We start from the raw sequence: 477 nt of genomic DNA on the forward strand, positions 1-477 counted from the left end.
AGATCAATAAAATGGAATAGCCTCTGCACGGACAATAATTAAATTATTTTAATTACTAAACCATATTGTTGATGAAAATAATAAGAGAAAAATACAAGTGGTTGTTGTTATTAATAATATATCAATGATTTTGAAAAAGTAACAAATTAATACCACTGTTTTAAATAGCAGCCGTTGAGCTGCGCGTGCTGAAGCTGAAGAGCTGAATGAACATGGTAAACTGAAGCGTTTTGCTGGCAGCTTATTTAACTCAAGGAAATGCATCCTGAGATTAATATTAATACAACATAAACATAATATTACAACTTATATATGTACAAAATGATGCAGTTATTGCGTGCTGTAGTCAGAATGTGTGATCCTGTTGTGGATGTGCTCTTCCCATAACAACACGCTGAAACACGGCAACTAAACCCAAAGAATTCACAACGTTTTATTATAATAATGTTCTCATTAGAATGTTATATACACGACATT

Source organism: Sinocyclocheilus grahami, unplaced genomic scaffold (genome assembly GCF_001515645.1).
Source record: "Sinocyclocheilus grahami isolate Dianchi unplaced genomic scaffold, SAMN03320097.WGS_v1.1 scaffold426.1, whole genome shotgun sequence".
Classification (NCBI taxonomy): domain Eukaryota; kingdom Metazoa; phylum Chordata; class Actinopteri; order Cypriniformes; family Cyprinidae; genus Sinocyclocheilus; species Sinocyclocheilus grahami.